The sequence below is a fragment of the Cupressus sempervirens genome, chromosome 8, assembly GCF_028749045.1.
Source record: "Cupressus sempervirens isolate cs-2001-9-10 chromosome 8, ASM2874904v1, whole genome shotgun sequence".
NCBI lineage: Eukaryota > Viridiplantae > Streptophyta > Pinopsida > Cupressales > Cupressaceae > Cupressus > Cupressus sempervirens.
Genome location: NC_143125.1, coordinates 71113356 through 71132147, shown reverse-complemented (window position 1 = coordinate 71132147; position 18792 = coordinate 71113356).

The following is an 18792-nucleotide window of genomic DNA, read 5'->3' as shown; positions in this document are numbered from 1 at the left end:
GAAATGACTTTTTCAAAGCACAATATTTAACAAAGGGTGCATTCTTGTGTTGGTGTGTCATTGATTGCTTGTAGGTACTCCTTAATAGACTTTTCAATTCTATTGTCTATTATTGTTCTATGTCCAGGACTTGTTTGGTGACTTGATCTTGTCCTACGAAATGCATATCTTATTTTGTTCTTTGTGTTGGATCTTATTTGGTTTTCTATATATTTTTTTGTATTAGGGTGACCATTGGCCTCATTTGTCAAGCACTTGTCTTTATCGCATATTTCTATTTTTAGACATCACAATGAAGCACAATAATTTGTATTGCATATTTTAGTTTTTAGACATTGCAATGAAAGATGAGTATTTGTAAATAAGCAGTTATTATGTCCAATGTAAGTACAAATGAGAGTTTTTTGACATGATTTAGAGTTTTGGATGTGAATTTGGAGTTGTTGGTGGTATGCAAGTAGGCCGAGGCAGTACATTACGTGGAATTAGATAGTCACATGTGATTTATTCATGATAGGTTAAATGTTTTGTTTGTGTTGGTAGTAGTTATTGGCAGGGAAAGGTAGCAATTTTTAGTGATTGTAATTAAGGATCACTTGTGTGATGAAGGTATTCAGGAACATGGTCTAGCAATGGTTATTAATTTTTTGTGTAGTAAGCTGGTCATGGATTTTGGGTGTTTGGGTAAGGGAGCTTATGGAGAATGCAAGCAGAGTTTTTAGAGTCTTCATTATGGGAAAAGATTAGGAGAATCCATGTCTAGGGAAAGTTTTGGAAAAAGAGTTAAAGGAAGTCTTTAAAATGAATTTCTTAGTTTGTTAAAGGTGTGTTATGGATATTCTAGGTCTCGATGTTCTTTCCTCATCTTGGCCGAGAGCCATTTTTCCATAACAAATTATCTCCTATTTCTCTACCTATATTGTTGATCTCCTTTAGTATTTGGGTATAGTGGAGAGCTTTGTAGAAAAGGTTGGTTTACATAGCTTTATTGGGAAGGAAGATATTAGGGTTTCTCTATGAAACTATGATGTTTCAGTGGGTTTGGCACCTTCTTCTTTTTTTTTTGGGGCGGGTGGGGGGGGACGGGGGGGGGGGGGGGGTGTTAATTGGTAATCAATAGGTTAGAGGAAATGTAGAGTTTTTACAATTACTAGCGATGTTTTCCAAATCTTTGGGTGATGGAACTCTAGGCCAAGTGGAGCATATTATCTGGCATTACAAAGAAGTTATAACCTCATAGGCTACTAAAGTTTTAAAAGGTAAAATGAGGGCAATTGACAAGATTATAAAGCATGTCCATAAGGTAGAGGGAAGTAATAATGTTGTAACAACATAGAATGCACCTTCAGGGGTTTTTTGATAGGTAGTGTGTTAATATCATGCAAATAAACAATCCCATGGGGTACGTAGAGTTAGCAACAGGAGATGATCTGACACAGATTTTGATGTTGTTAAAGCGATATGCAAAAAATTAGGGTGTGGAGTCTAGTGATTTTGAGAATGGTAACAATAACAAGCTCTTGGCCTAAGCTTGTAATTTTTTTAATTGTACATATGGGTCTAGATTAAAGTATGAATTCTTCGAGTTGTAAGATGATAGAGATTTTTTGATACTATGAGATTGTATAGTTTTTGAGTAGTGTAAATTATTAATCTAAGTGTATAAGTGACATAGTGCAAAGCAAGAGAATCCCCAAAAGAGATGTCCTAGCCCCCAGATATATAACCATGCATCAGAAACACAATAAAAAGAAGTAATAACAAAAGATTTGATACCAAATCACAACTCTTTATTTATAAAATAACTATTATATGCAATGTGCCGAGTTATAAGGCCTTCCTAGTTATGGCCAAACCCACTAGCAATTACAATAAAAGTTTTGCAAGATCTCTCAAGATCCAATCCAAACCCTAGCTAGTCTAGATGCATACTTTGGTAGAAACCTCCAAGGAAGATCTTCACTTGTGCTCACAAGCCCACCAAGTAATCTCCTTGTTTCCAAGCCACAGCTACTAGCCCTTCTCAAAATTTTCTCATCCAAGCTCCTCCTCTTCTCCAAGATGGATGAATAAGTGCCTAAAGACTTCCCCACAACCCATACTTATACCAATCTAAGCCACAAGTAGGCCGAGAACACAACTTAAATACAAATAGATAAATTAAATGCCATAGGTCAACCAACAACAACAATTAAAAGCCCAAAATTGATGTCTTAGTAAAATCATGATATCTCCTAGTTCCAAATGAATTAGAACTCGTGCTTCGAATCATAGGTAGAAATCTAAGACTTCTTCAATCTCTACATGTTTCATTCTCTAAAACATTGTGAAATATTATTTATATGGGCTAAAATAGACACCAAATTTCCATAGCATGCCGAGCTCCAAAGACCATGCCATGCTCCATAGACCATGCTGAGTTCCAAGACCATGTCAAGCTCCAAAGACCATGCCAAGCAACCAAAGACCATGCTAAGCTCCAAGACCATGCTGAGCTCCCAGACCATGTTGAGCTCCAAAGACCATGTCGAGTCCCATAGACCATGTTGAGCTCCTAGACCATACACCTACCAAAGAAACTACCCAGCCTTCTCCCATGAACTCCAAAGTAGTCATCAAGCAAACCCCAAGTAAATAGAAAAGTGTTTCCCACACTTTGATTCCAAAAGAAAGATCAACAACCAACTTCATCTTCACCAAAGGCTTCCAATCCAATAGGGACAAGAAAACAAATCTACACATCACCCACATTTGCATCATTATGTCAAACACCAAAATCACAGCCACCTAATCAACATGCTCACTCCAAGGAACAAACTGAACATAATGCTTCATTAGAAAATCCTCATGCACATCAATAACTAGTGAATCCACACCAGAAATAACCAACTCCACATTAGTATCAATATGAAGATTTCCATCAATACATGAAAAACTCATAACATCGACAATCTCATTGCTCACAACAAGATGCTCTGCAATATACAACTCATCACCAACAACAACCAGATCATCCACAACCAAGTGTTCTACAATTTACATGTTAGACCCAATCAACTAATCATGAAAACCAACCTCTATCCCAACATCAACAAGGATAGGAATATCTTTAGCAACAACCTCTAGGTGCTTTGCAAGTTCTGTATCAGACTCCACAATCTGATCAACAAAACCAAACTCTTCCACCTCAACATTGGTATGCCATCTTCTCTCACAAACAAGTCTCTTAAATATACAAACAACTCTCTTCCAAATTTATTGACTCTAGCTCCACAAGAATCTATAGAATTCCTTCCTCATCTTGTCCTTAGCTGAACTATTTTCAAAATAATCAACCTCCTTATCTCGATCAGCCAAAATATCATCAAACCAAGTAGACATCTCAAAAAAATTCCTCTCCACTATATCATGGAGTTTTGCAATCATCTCAAGGTCCAATTCTCTCAAGGCCATCTCCCAAGATCTTCATAAACCCTCTACAAAAATCCCTCCCACACTCATTGTGATAACCTTGAATTGTTTGCAAGTTAGATTGCAACACGCCACCTTGCATGAAAAATCAAGAACCACATCACAAGTCTAGGACCATGGATCTGCAATCCACAACTCTCTATGATCATGCCTCAACAAGATTAGTATTCCATCTTTGCATCCATCGATCCATCTGTAAGCCCTTTGCAATTACAAGTTAGAACCATGATCTTCCACCTTGCAACTAAGAGATCTAGGACTCTAGAAAGAAAACCCACCACTAGATAAGATCAACTCAGATCTGCTTCTCCAATCTAAGTCTTGGTGTAAACTGCCCTGGCTTTGGCAATTTGTCTACAAACTCAGGAACAACCTTTTCTTTGATACCACTTAAGACAGTGCAAGGTAGGAGAACCCCCAAAGGAGATGTCCTAGCCCCCAGCTATACAACCATGTAGTAAAAACACAACAACAAGAAGTAATAACACAAGATCTGATACCAAATCACAACTCTTTATTTATAAAATAATTGTTGCATGCAATGTGTTGAGCTATAAGGCCTTCCCAGTTATGGCCAAATCCAATAGCAATTACAATAATAGTTCTACAAGATCCCTCAAGATCTGATCCAAACCCTAGCTAGTCTAGATCCACACTTTGGTAGAAACCTCCAAGGAAGATCTCCACTTTTGCTCATAAGCCCACCAATCAATCTTCTTGTTTCCAAGCTGCAACTACTAGCCCTTCTCAAAATTCATTCTTCAAAGCTCCTCTTCTCCACTATGGATGAATAAATGCCTAAAGAATTCCCCACAACCCATACTTATACAATCTAAGCCACAAGTTAGCCTAGAACACAAATTAAATACAAAACATATATTAAATGCCACAAGTCAGCCAACAACAACAATTAAATGGCCAAAATTGATGTCTTAGTAAAATAATGATATCTCCTAGCTCTAAGTGAATTAGAACTCGTGCTTTGAATCATAGGTAGCAATTTAGGACTTCTTCTATCCATAAAATTTTCATCCTCTAACTCGTTATGGAAAATTATTTACATGGCCTGAAATAGACACCAAATTTCCAGACCATGCAAAGAAACCAAAGACCATGTCGAGCTCCAAGACCACGTTGAGCTCCAAGATCATGCCAAGCTCCAAGACCATGATGAGCTCCAAAGACCATGTCAAGCTCCATAGACCATGCTGAGATCCATAGACCATGCCAAGCAATGAAAGACCATGTTGAACTCCATAGACCATGTCAAGATCCCAGACGATGTTGAACTCCAAAGACCATGTCAAGTCCCATAGACCATTCTAAGCTCCTAGACCATGCACCTACCAAAGCAACTATCAAGCCTCCTCCCATGATCTCCAAAGTAGTCACCAAGAAAACCCTAAGATGTAACTGCATCAATAAGGTTTCTAAATCCTCTAAACTTAGTGTATGTCTTTGTAAAGTTGTGTTAGTATATTACATTCTAGGTTGTAATCAGAAACAACTGAAGGGTTTCTTGCTATGTTCTTCCCTTCACGATCCATTGAACTAACTTTACACACACACAAACACACACACTTGCATACCACTTTTTGCCAAAAGAAAAAATGAAAGATGAGGTTTTTTTTTTGGATTATGAAAGTAGTAGGATGATCATTGACTATGTTTTCTAAGCACTTACCTTTACTACATATTTCCCTTTTTATACAATGCAATGAGCGCTGAGCTTTAATTTTTTGGGTTGCAAATTACAAAAAAGTGTGATCATTCCTATGTATGCCATGCAAAAACTATTGTTTTTCTTGAAGTTTCTCATAATGGCAATGACCTTAACTAGTTTTGAAAGAAATCAAGTTAATGATTCTTGTGGGTTCTATGGAATTGTAATAAATTATAAATTTTGGATTTGTTATTTTTTATCATACACATATAGATATATGAAATATGTGCAAAAATCATAACAAACAAAAATTAGAACCTTCAAAATCATTTATTAAATATGGTATTCCAATGTTGGCAACAAGTGCTTGCATTCACAAAAGAAAATCATTATTAGATATTGTGCATTGTTCAATCTTCTCAAAGAAATGCAGTGAAAATCTATTATTTGTTGTCAATGCATTAGCCAATGATTGGGCCATGAATAATCATAAAGCATGCGCATCAAACCAACTATTAACCAAGAAAGCTACTACACCAAACATGCTTTCACCACATGTCATGACAAATGCAAGAAAGTGATCTAGACCAATTTTTATAAAATTGTGAACATTTTCATTCTAGATTTTGGTTACATCACAATATACAGTTAGCATTTGTGTCTCTATATTTTTTAATGCATTTCATGTGCTTGTTCTTGAGAAGATTGGTTCATAGTTCCCAACTAATGGATTAACATCATGAAAAAGAATAGATACTTTGGTGCTTGTTTCATTTTTTTTGAAATGTAAATATGACTTTTTGCTATTAGAGACCAACTGCATATTTGTATGTTCAACCAACGTACCAGCCATTGGATACAAAATGTATCACCCTAAAGACCAACCTCATCAACTATGTTAACCTTAGTAGATGAAAGTCTAATTCTATGCAAGTATGTGGTCTTATCATTTACCTTATGCAAATCATACAAAATTTTTGGGTGTAACTCATTTTGAAATTAATTCAAAGCTATAGTACAACCATTATGAAGACAATGAAAGCAATGGTCTACAAGCCCATTGTGGAGTTGAGTTGGTGTATAGAGACAATGAAGCAAAATATGTACTGTATCAAAAAAAAGTCACCAACCTTGAAATTAAATGAATGTGTTCGAAAGCAATGGACATTGTTTAGGGTGTCAAAAAATTGAAACTATTTGTGATTGTTCATTTTCTTTATATGTTTTGACTATAATTGGATTTTGTAGGACTTGTCATAGCTTTTGACAACTCTTTTGAAATGGTTTTTTGCATTTCTTTGATGATGGAATATAAAATTGTAAAAGTAGTAATTTAAATAAGACAAAAAAGAAACTATAAATCAATAAGAAAATAAATATATTTAGAATTTTGCTTCAAAAATTTGTTAAAAAAATATAACTCACCTTGCTGAATGACTTACTAGATTTGTTAAATTTAATGTGTAGTGAAGGTCCTGCAAGACAAATGAGAATAATTTTCAAAATTTGAGTTATATACTACTTCATACATTGATCATGGCAAAATAAAGTTCAACTACTCCACCGTGATTTGAGTTTGTGTAAAGCGCAAATTTAAAATTTGTTTGATTTTGTGAGAGAAATAAAATCTACTTAAAAAGAACTATTGTAATCTTTTCTCACAAATAATACATGATGTTTAATAGTTACAAATAAATTCAAATAAAACACAATATAAGTACTGCATTTGTTTATAATATGTCAATTTTTTGAATCACAAATAAAATTCCAAAATACATGGAAGCTATTTATGCCCATTTAGGCAGTAGGTAGACCACCTATATTTAGTTTCAATTAATCCAAATGATTTAACCTCAATTTAAGAAAATGATACTATCTTTATTATTTAGATTTTCATACTAAGATTACCTTTTGGGCAACACCGATGATAGATTATATACTATCATGTTTTGAATCATGTCTCAAGGTAAGATTATATTTGTCAAGGTAAAATGGAATAATTTCTTTTGACATGGAGTATTCTTTATGGAAACAACATTTTTTGAAGTTTGGAGAACCACGAATGCAAATACTTGTGCTAGATGCAATTGGAGCATATAGATTATAGACATGTTTTACTTGTGCTTGCTTTGGGTTCAGGGTGGCATGTTGGTTTTCTTGAACACTGTAATCCTCTTCATATACCTTATCTGTATGTGGCTCAATTTTAGCACACCACTTAAGTTCATTACCATATCATGCCATTGATTGGTTGGCATCTTTCTATGCTTATTGTAAAGATTAAAATACATATAAATGGTTGATGTTGACATGCAAGAAAATTATCATGTAGGAAGGGGGCCCATTGAAAGAAGAATATTATGCTATAGGATAAATTATAATTTTGTGAAAGATAATCTAAGGCCTTACTTTTAAAATTTAGACATAAGAGGGTTTGTTTGGGGTGAGGTTGGATGCTTCCACCACTAGCTTCCTAAATATTGTTGAGATAATCTGTGTTGCACACATTGCATGATATTTTTATATTGTATTATTTAATTTTATTATGTAATGTTGCACCTAAATGAATGTGCAACATGTAAGGATTCCCATGGGATATACTTAATTAGTTGTATTGTGACATTGTGATAATATTTCATGTAATTATTTAATATCGGGGAAAAAAAAAAATTTCTAATATTAAATGTGGGGTCAATGGGTTAGGTGGCACATGGGTTATGTAATACCAGTTGGTAGTTTTGTGGGACTAGCTACTATTTAAGCAACCACAAGGGTAGTTGTTCATATGAGAAGGTAGAAGGCAAAAAGACAAGAATTGAGTTGAACAAGGCTAAATAGGTTAGCCAAGGGAGCATTTGTGGTTGGAATCATGACATGGGATGTGTGGATTCATGCTTGTTCACATGGATTCCTTGGTTATGGCTATGGTTTTACAGGATTCCATGGTTGTATTGTAATTGTAATTTTTGTTGAATAATACATGGTGATGGATGTTTTTGGAGGCTAGGTTTTTCCCTTAATGAGGATTTCCTAAGGTATATCTCGTGTCACATTTTTGTGGGTATTTTGTCTATTCTCTTGCACGTAAATTTTAATTACATATTTGTTTCAGATCTATTATGGATTATGTGGAAACTATTATATTCTTTGTTGTAAGTTTCCTTACAAGTGGTACTAGAGCTATGGTTTTGTTGTTGTGACCCTAGATTGAATCCATGAGAATGCATAAGAGGATAAAAGAAAGGGCAAGATATATTAGTTGTTTATTGTAGATCTAAGGGTTTTGGATTTTTTGTTATGACGAGATGCTAAAATATTTTGGGCATGTGAGATTATTAGTCAAATAGATTTTTTGGTTGTTTCATTTAAATGAGGGTTTTAGGGTGAACTTGTAGAAATGACCTCCTGGGTAAAAATAGACCTCACCATTGGATCCGGTTTGATGTTTCCATAAATTTTGATATATAATATGCCCTACTTTGGCCATTTTTAGAGGAAATGAAAAAGTTTTTTAGTTTTAGCCTATGATGGCTATCAAATTTAATCTCGTTGAAATTTTTTTCACAAAAAAAAATCACAATGAGAATGGTAAAAAAACTATCTTAGTAAAACAACAATAAATTTCTTTTAGGATATCAGATTTCAGAGTTCTTACAGGTGTTGGAAAGCTAATGCAGAGCACTACAACTTTCTATAGGTTTGATTTTGTAATTTTGATATTTTGTTAGGTTTTTTTTATGTAAATAAGTTTTTACTTATTACATTTTACTTAAGTTTACTTAGGTCAATGCATTATTTTATTATTATGCATTATTTTATTATTTCTTACGTGAGACGCTTAGGATTTTGCATACTCTTATGAGTTGTCATGTTGACAACATTGGAGTAAGCAACTCAAATTCAACACATGGTGTCTACAACATTGGAGTTTGCATAATTAACTGAGTTGTCATGTAGACAACATAGTTATTCACACTCCTATTTTAGCACATGCTGTGTAGACAACATAGTTATTCACACTCCTATTTTAGCACATGATGTGTAGACAACATAGTTATTCACACTCCTAATTTAGCACATGGTGTCTACAACATAATTTTGCGTGCTACACCTTTGTAGGCTTATCCTCTCATCATCTCACTTAATCCTATGCTTAATGAAGGAAATCACACCTGGTGGACATGTGTCTGGTTTAATGACTTATCATGTTGCTGATTCCTAGGCATTTAAGATGCTTTATATACAAGCACTCCTACTGTACTTTTACATTAAATTGAATATCAATGACATTGAATTGAATATCATATCATCATTTTTATCATACTCTTTTGGTCTACTATTGTGTTTGTGCTTGAGTTCCATGATCTTGGGTGATTTTTCCCTAAGGAAAATTCTTACATAGTATCAAAGCTTGGGAACATTCTCTTCACATAGCTATTTGAGACTATTCTTGCTTCAGTACATTCACCCAAGACTAGAGAATCTGTAGAAATTAGGAGCATTCAGAGCCAAATAGGACCTCACCATTGCATTTGAAACATCAATTCAGTGAAAATTGACTATAAATTCACCTATATTAGGCCATAATCAAAATTGAGACATTTTTTTCGCAAACTAGAACCCAAATGACCAATTTGCAAAATTGGTATGATCATTTAAGATCTCTGAATTTAAATTTTAGATTTACATATTTTATCGTTGGAATCTTTACTATTTTTTTGGGTCTACATTATTTTCCAGAATTTTTTTGGCCAACAGGCCAGTAGGAGAAATTTTTTGCTAGCAAAGATTAGAGCTTGTTGGTGCTAATTATATATTGGCATCATATTCAAAAGGTCAAAAAACCACCAAATTGACTTTTTTTTAATCAAAATCGGACATTTGAGGTGAAATATAGAGTAAATTTTTCTTTGGAGGTGCGATAGTGGCGATTTAAGAAAAATAATAACAGAGGTGATTTTCAAACAACGATATCTCCCTCATACATACTCCTTTTTTTGAGCAATCCTTTTTGTTTTGGGATAGAAATTCATGATCTACACATTGGTGTAGCTAGTTTGAGATATCTGTTCTTGAATATTTTTGCAACTCATAAATTCCAATTTTTGCCACTTCAAATTCTTAGTGCAGGCTCATCTGGACACATAGTCAGGTTCCCCTTTTTTTGAAAGTGCATAATATTTTGTCTACTTTCTAGATCTACAATCAGATTATAGGCTTGTGTGGACAAAAATAATACTTTCAAAAATATGCCCTAAATTGACAAGTGGCTATAAAGTGTCTGAATCATCCATTGGGGGGGTTTCTTTGATTATCTCTTTCATTTTGATGGGCTGCTTACATTCATTGATCTCATGTAGGAGTTTTGACACACACATTAGTGAATTAGACCTCCTTTGACAAAAAAAACTATAAAAAATGGAGTGCTTTAATCATTGATCATCTACGAAGTGAGCATAAGGAAGTATTTCCTTATTTATGTTCCAAAAAATTGATCTCTGACACTGAATAACACCACTTGTTAACAAATTTTTGGATATCATTATACTCAATATTATTTCTAATTGTTGGCATGTCATTAAAAAGCTCATTCACCCTTATGATATCTGGATGGCTCTTTGGAAACATTATGGAGATCCCACAGTTCCTCCTTTTCCAGAAGACATTATATCTTTAGTCACTTTAGCTATGGTTGCTTCCACTCTAGATGAGATCCAACCTCCTGATGCTCCTATTGATACTACTAATCCAATTCTAGCCATAGATGCTTCTAATTCAGTGCAGCAAGAAATACTATGTGTTTCTACTTCAACTTCATGGGACAGCTTGCTTCCAAATATTGTAGGTTTTTTTATGGAGTCTCACATTGAAGATGTGGAAGACATCATCGATGATATTCATCTTCTCTTTGTTGAGGTGAATAGTTCATCCATTGTTATAGTGATAGGTCGAACACAATAGGGTACACCTTGTCTTCCAACTCCAACATCAGCAGATGACTTCTTGACAGATATTTTAAGTTTATTCTTGGAGTCACACATAGGAGATTTGGGAGATATATTGATGATCTATATCTTCTCTTTGCTAAAGAAGATCCTTCTCTAGTTGTTGTGAGGGCTCACTCTGACCCTCTTGTCCATTCTCTACATGATCAGTCTTCACAGGTTGATGTGATTATGGATTCCTATGTACAATAGTTGCAGGAGGTCTCTTTATCATTTGAGGGGATAGTAGGTTCCTTGGGATAGGTTCTGCATCCATCCTTGCTAGATCTACATTTTTTCTTTTTAGCAGTATTGGAAGGGACGACCATCAACGTCGACATAGGGACAATTGAGTAGGTTTCAAAGACATCATTCATCATCAATATTCTTTCTACACATAGGGGAAGCATCTCACCTGTACATCTGCCATTGTTTCTTCCAAAGGGGAGGAACATTATTTAGCATTCCTAGATCAACTTCTACATTGGAGTAGCTATCATTGATCAACACACTACATTTGGGGGGAACTACCTTGTCTCCTTCTTCTTCTCTTTTATGGGGAGGACTTTTTCTTCTTATGGGGTTTTTTCCTTCTCTTTTGCATATACTTGATTTATGTCATAATGAGGGGGCCTTGATTACTCCATCCATCCATGCATCTTGTCTTTTCATCTCTCTTTTTGGGGGAGAGTTTTTCCCATGAGGTTTTCCCTCTTTCTTTGCTTTATGACAGATTGTATTTTATTTTGTACGTGGGTACCTAACACAACCTTGTAGCTGGGACCCATTATTCATTTCATCCTATCTTTTGTAAGCTTAAGTGCATTCCCCTAAATTGCACTTAAGGGGGGTGTTGGTGTAAATAAGTATTTACTTATTACACTTTACTTAAGTTTACTTAGGTCAATGTATCATTTTATTATTATGCATTATTTTATTACTTCTTACGTGAGACACTTAGGAGTTTGTGTACTTTTATGAGTTATCATGTTGATAACACTAGAGTAAGAAACTCTAATTTAACACATGGTTTCTACAACACTAGAGTTTTCATAGTTAATTGAGTTGTCATGTCAACAACATAGTTATTCACACTCCTATTTTAGCACATGGTGTCTACAACATAATTTTACATGCTACACCTTTGTAGGCTTATCCTCTCATCATCATACTTACTCCTATGCTTAATGGAGAATAACCACACCTGGTGAAAATGTGCTTGGTTATGTGACTTATCATGTTGCTGATTCGTAGGCATTCTAGAAGCATTCTAGAGGCCTTCATATACAGTTACTCCTAGTGTAATTTTACATTGAGTTGAATATCAATAACATTGAATTGAATATCATATTGTCATTCTGATCATACTCTTTTGGTCTACTCTTGTGGTTGTGCTTGAGTTCCTTGATCTTGGGTGATTTTTCCCTAAGGTAAATTCTTATAGTTTAAGATCCTAAAAGTTTGATATTGTTTATTTGGAGCATAGATTAGGGCATAACTTGGGCATATAGAGTCAAATTTTAGATTTCAAGTAGTCAACAAAAAGATCTTGGAAAGCTCTACACATTGGTTCAGATTTGGTGCTAGTTTGGCATCATTTATTTGGTGATATATTGATCTGAATGATTTATGATACATATTGACTATAGTAACATTGTAATTTTATGACATTGTATATTTTAGAGATTTGGATTTAATGTCATTGTATACTCAGTTCATATTTCAAATTGGTCTCATGATGATATGGTTATCAATATTTGATTTGGATATGTATGATTTTTTGGGTCTACAAATTGTGTAGTGTTGTAAGTAGTGTATACTTATAGGTTGCATTTATAGCTTGGTTATGGGTTGTCTTTTCCCATTGATCTTTCATTATTGATGCATATTTAGATTCGTGGCTTGGATTTTGGTTGTTCATGCCCTAAGTCACATGATTTTCTAATTTTTTCTTCATGTAGAAAGGGTGAGATGTTGTTACTCGATACATTCATGGTGGAGGATTGTGGTTGATTGTTTTATGTTGATAGGTTGGACATATTAAGAGTCACATATTTGGTTCATCGATGTGATAACAATGTCATGGATTTTGGCAAGCCATGATTGAATATACAGGTACATCCTTGATGTTCATTAGTTTGGATTCTTAATTTGGTTATGGTTGTATATCTTCTTGGTTGAGGATCATGGGTATTTGGTTTCTTTTGAGGAGTTCATGATGTGTACTTTGAATTCTTTGATGGTTTGATGTCTTGATTCATTCTCATGGTTAGAGAATAGGTTTTTCATTATGATGCCATGGATAGCTTGGATACATGGTAACTTAGTGGGATCTTGTAATAGTGATGAGGTGGCAATGTAGGATTAGTTCCTAGTTTGGTTTGTATCTTATTTTGTATCTTCTTCATTTGACTTGATACTAACACTTCAGTTGTGTGAGTGTAGACCTAGAAGATCTCCATGTAGGAGATAGATTTTATGATGTCATAGGTGACTTGGTACCACAGTTGAGTAAGCATTTTTTGGAATTGATATATTTATTGAGTGTTTGTAGGTGTTGGAGGTTTGTCTTAGATCTTGTTGCTATAGAAGTGCCTTTGACATTTTCATGGTGCACTTGTTATCTCCATAGTGTGTGAAGATGGTTAGGTCTTCAGGACTCGCGAGGTTCTTGGTTATCTTCGTGGTGTGTGGAGATGGTTCTTCATGGCATGTAGAGATGGTTTCTTCATGTCGGTGGAGATGGTTGCATCTTGAGAACTTATAGGGTTCTTGGTAAAGGTGTGCTTTATGCTTTCATTTGACATGTTATCCTTGGTGTGAGAATGGTTTCATTATTATGTCATGGTATACTCTTGATATGCATTTAGAGTTTTGACATGTTATGGTATGTTCTTATGGAACATGTTATCTCTTTGGTTGAGATGGCTAGATCATGTTGTCATGTTTATGTTCCTAAGGCCATGGTTGAAACTTTGGTTTAGTTTATTTGTATTGAGTTCATTGATCATAAATTGGATACTTCATGATATTTCTATGTTGCATTTGAAGTTGGCATGGATTGATTGGTTATAGGTGCTCATGGATACTTAGACATAGTGGGGATGTTGATTAGAGAAGTATTTTTTGGGATGGTTGATGGTTTCAATGGGAAGTCTGAGGGGCATTCACATTATATGGACTTGAGAGGAGATTGTTCTAATTAGTCTTGGTTGGATATTTAGATATCTCGATGAGCATTCTCATTCCCCACTCTTGGTCTACTCAACGATTTTCTACTTGAGAGGTATAGCCAATTGTTTCTCTCAGGTGCATTATGTTTATGCTTGTCTTTCATGGATATGGATCTTGAACTATGGTACATGAGTTAGTTCTGGAAGGTTCATTTGAGAGATACTTTAACATTTTTTTATCTCCTTGTGCATATGTTGTTATGTTGGTTATGTTTGGAAAATGGTTTTGTATTTGGCCTATTCCTTGGTTTAGGAATTGTTATTCCTCAAGTTAGGAATATTTTATGAGTTTGATCTTCTTGTGAGATGCTTACATCTATGATTAGTTATATGGTAGGGTTTAGGTGTTGTGGCTTCTTGTTTGGGGTTTTATGGAGGAGATCATACTTGCACAATTTACATCTAGAGGTGTGTGTACAAGGATATGATACAGGTTATGATTTGCATGGTTTATCTTTGGTCTTGGTTATCTTCTTGGATGTTAAATTTCACTTACATTGGATTTGAGATTGGTTAGACATTGTGATCACTAGCTTGTGCTCATGTATGTCATGTGAGAGATGACATGGTTATTACTTTATCTCTTTCCTTTGTTGGTTGTTTAGAATTTGGGAGAGTTTTAGAGACTTCTTATGAGAGTTGTTCTTGTAGTTTATTGACTTATATATTGTGGATGTCCTTGATAGTACACAGACTCACTTCTTTGAGATGTTGTGAGTGGATTGGTTGTAGATTTGACATTATCTTTTGTAGTGGGAGCTTCTTGGTATATATGTGGTAGGTATTGCTCTTGAGGCTTGTGATTACAGGTTATAGATTGGATATGTTGATGATGTGAGATTCACTTGGTATACCTTTGAAGGTATGGATAGTTGGATGAGTTGGCACTTGTTGTGGGTGTTATTTCAGCTATGGATATTTTGGTAAGTATGGATACATGTGATTACCTTTGGATAATATTTTTGTGCTTGGTATTTCAGTTGGTATATGATTTGATGATCTTCTAATGCTACAGGTTGGGTGGCTTTCTTTTTGGATGGCTTCTATGTATGTTTAGTGGCAGTAGCATAATAGGAGGTGAGATTATTCATGTTTGATATGGTGAATACTTTAATTTTGTTGTGGACACTAGGATGGAGCACTTCATGTACTTTGATCCATGATGATGGATGTGCTAGGAGGGATTGTTACTTTTGTTCATTTATGTGGCTACAGATTGGCCCTATGCAATGTATACAACAAGTGAGGGATTGTTGAGATAATGGGTGTTGCACATATTGCATAGTATTTTTATATTGTATTATTTTATTTTATTATGTAACATTGCACCTAAATGGATGTGCAACATGTAAAGATTCTCATAAGATATACTTGATGAGTTGTATGATAACATTGTGATAATATTTCATGTAATTATTTAATATTGGGGAAAAAAATGAATTTCCAATATTAAATGTGGGGTTAATGGGTTAAGTAGCACATGGTTTATGTAATACCACTTGGTGGTTTTGTGGGACTTGCTACTATGTAAGCAGCCACAAGGGTAGTTGTTGGTATGAGAAGATAGAAGGCAAAAATACAAGAGTTAAGAGGGACAAGGCTTGACAGGTTAGCCAAGGGAACATTTGTGAAGGTTGCAAGCATGGCATGGGACGTGTGGATTCATGCTTGTTCACACAGATTGCTTGGTTGCAGCTAAGGCATTGAAGGCTTCCATGGTTGTATTGCAATGGTATTTTTTGCTAAATAATACATGGTGATGGATGCTTTTGGAGGCTAGTTTTTTCCCTCAATGAAGGTTCCCCAGGGTATATCTTGTGTCACATTTTTGTGTGTATGTTGTTTATTTTCTGATTTTAGATCTATTATGGGTTATATGGAAACAATTATATTCTTTCTTGCAACTTTCCTTACAAATATTTTATTCCAGATCTTATTGGTCTATAGTTTGTAAATTCTTGTCAATAGCTATATAGTTGTAGGTTTTATTGTAGATTAGCATTCATTCTTTCTAACGGTATCATGAAAACTTCTAACTTCCTTATATTTTCCATCTTAAAGTTTGAGATTTCCCTTTGTTACAAAATCTATGCTTCCATGTAGATATGAATGCTCCTAAAATTTTTGAATGACACCCACTAGGATATTTGGGGAAGCTCCACTTATTGGGACCGCTACTTAAGAGCATCATATGGTTTTGTTAAATTATGAAGGCTATAAATTTTTGCATTCACTTCTCTATTTGAGTCGTAGTTTCAATTTTTGGGCCTAAATTGTCAATTGATGCATAGGCATGTCATGGATTATTATTTTCGTTCCTTGGCCCGAGTATAGAATATAAGATATTTAGTAGAATGGTCAAAATATCAATAGTGGCTAATTTTTAAAATAACTTCATATCTATTTAAAATTTTAATTATAGAGCTTGTAACACAATTGTTGATTAGCATGGCATCTTAAAAAATTATTAGCACTAAAAGGAAATTCCCACTAGTTTTGTAATATTTCAAAATTATTACAAAATCTATTTGACCATGTACTATTGGAAGCTACTAATTTATTTGACCAATATCTACTAAGACATTTAAGGAAGCTACACTCATGGGACTGCTAATTAAGAGTGTATTTATGATATTGTTGAAGAAATGTTTATCATGAAGGCTACACAATTTCACATTCATCTCTCTTTTTGAAGTATATTTTTAGTCTTTGGGCATGAATTGGAAATTGATGCTTTAGTATGTCATGGATTCTTATTTTTATTGCTTGTCCCAAGTATAAAATATATGAGATAAGTAAATACCAAATGTAATAGAAAATTAATAGTTGGATTAATTGTTTAAAAACTACATGTATGGGACAAATTTAATTCATCTAATAGAGAAATTTTCATGAATTAAAATGACAAGATTAACCTAGAGAAATTCTAAATAGGGGAAAACTACAACATGAGAGAGCTTTTTTTCTCTTTACTCCAATATGCTTCAGTTGAATTTAGTTGTTTTTGGAGAGGCAATTTTGAAAAAGCCAATAAAAAAGAAGTGAGAAGTGAGAAGTTGTTTTTGCAATTTAAGGAAGTTGGCCTAATAATTATATCTAGGACAATAGTAGAGTAGGATATCCAGTTGCTACCAGAATGTCTGCACCCTAACATGGTCTCTATAAACAATTTCTAATCAAAGCAAATGGACCAATAAAGTAGATTTGCAACTTTTGGTAGGTCAAGGTGTAAAATATGTCTTATTGCTTCACCAATTATTGCATTCATAATTAGATTGATGAGATATTATAGCTAATATTGAAGACAAGGACTATGAATAGATCATAATCAAGGTGTATATTAGATATCATTTTATTACTATCAGTGATAGGAAGCATTAATTATGTAGTACACTCTATACTAGATATATTAGATATGGATTTAAAATATTGGGCATAACTTCCACCTCATAACCCAATTAAAAATAACTAGGTAGTACAAGTATAACAATATAAGATTTTAAGACTTTTCTAACAAGGGACATTACATAAAGGAAATAGAAACATGTTTACAAATTTAGTATCAAAGTCTTGGCTAATAACTGGAGCTACATGGATCAACAGATGAAGTTTTCAAGTCTAGCACTTAGGTTCAACAAAATAGAATAAGAAGATAATTTGTGCAAGTGAAAATTAATGAAAGAAGAATAGCTAAAGAAAATGAAATCTAAAACGAAAATTCTATGTCCAAATTCTAGACAGAATGATATTGTTTTGACTAGGTTCCTATGCCTAAGTTCTAACAACACCTTGCATTCCTTGCTGAAGCTCTCACTTGCTTCCTCATTTTGCAAATTGAGAAGCTTGAAATGAAAGCATTAGATTTGGTTGACCTAGATTGTAAGATTTCTGAAACCATGAATCTTATCACACAATTTAGATAGGGATCTTGATTTTTTTATTGGAAAGACTGAAAATAGTACATAGGGAAGGTCAGGAAAGGAATTTATGAGAGGAATAACAAAACACCCCTATAGAAAAAGGTGTTGGTAAAGGTTGTTCTTTATGTTCAAAATAGGTTCAACCTGTCTCACACTTGATCAATGAACCTACCAATAGAAATCCCCTTTTAGAATAAGATATTGGCAAAGGCTATTCTTTATGGCCTAGATAGATTCAAGCTGTGTGGTTGTTGAGAATTTACACCTTAAAAAAATTAAAAATTAAAGACACAAAAAGGAATATAAATATTTCTAAGTTTAAATATTTTAGGATTCTTTTATGGGAAACATAAATTGACCGAGGACACACTTGCCTATATGTTGCAACAGTTCCACAAATTGCAGCGGGGTTCCAAAGTCATAAATTGTCATTTGCCTTATGATTGATGTTGTCTATGTAACTAAGAAAAATTGAAACAATTAAAAAAATTGTTTCATTATTTTGATTTAAAAAAAGAGAG